Raw genomic sequence first — 1,163 nt, forward strand, 5'->3', positions numbered from 1 at the left:
AAACAGTCTCTCCTGTGTTTGTGTCTCACACAATTGTCTTAAAGGAGTTATCGCCCGGAAATCACTTTTTTCCTTGTTGAAACATGTATATTGGTGTTGAACCTCAGTGGAATCTTGCCTGAAAATCTGGAGTTTGAAAGTGGCTGAGTTTTTCGTTTGGGCTCTTTGTTTAAGCTAGAGTAGCTCATGAGGCTGCACACCGCAAATTACCAGATTTTGACTCTGCTCCTGTGTTGACATCACCACAGGAACCTGCTTTCATAAACCCACTTCTCTCCCAAAAGAACACATCTCTTCCACCACCCCGACTTCCGCGGCGCTGCCATTACTTGTTGTTTTGTTTCCCACCGTAGCGCTGTTATATCGTCACTTTATTAAGTTTTAGCGGCTCCTCAGCAACCCGTCTGCAGAGCCCGTCTGCAGAGCTCGTCTGCCGACCAAACTACGTTGTCATGCCGCGGGAGGACACGATCGCTAATTAACTTACCCGCAGGTTTGTAGAGGTTTACCGCCGGCTGGTTAAATTATTTTTAGGAGATAAATGTTGGTCTCATTGATAAAATCAAACAATTGTGGCAGTCGTATTAGTTTGTTTGAATGAAAAGTTTTGCATTTGCATTTACTGATGCACATTTGCATCAGTAAATACATGTTTTACAATGAACCGATTAAATTTTGTTTCATTTTATCAAGTTAAGGTTACGGTACACGACAGAGAGCAGCATAGTATGCGGTTTCCAATTCAGCAATGTCTGCATGTAGCCCACTGGGCCAGCCACCATTCCTGTCCTTCCTGCATCCAATCAGTGTGCGCCTCATTACATATTAATACAATAAACATCCGGACCAGTCAAAACCTTTTGCTTACTCTCACGAGAGAAAGTTGCCGTATGAAAAAGTGTCAGAACAAGCTCTGTGTTTGATTTTTTTTTTAAGTAAGAAGTAGTAAGTAAGAAGTTTTAAGAATTGATTCAAAGCAATTCAAGGGGGACCGGATACGTAAAAAAACAAAAAACAAACAGGTGATGACTCCTTTAAGAGGCAGAGCTGCTGCTGTGTGTGCAGGTCATTTTTCTGTGCAGTCATCCAGCAGCAGGACACCCCCACCCCATCTGTAACAGGACCCTCTGAAGCCCTTCTGCTGAGTACAGAAAACTGCAACT

Source organism: Trachurus trachurus (genome assembly GCF_905171665.1).
Source record: "Trachurus trachurus genome assembly, chromosome: 12".
Classification (NCBI taxonomy): Eukaryota; Metazoa; Chordata; class Actinopteri; order Carangiformes; family Carangidae; genus Trachurus; species Trachurus trachurus.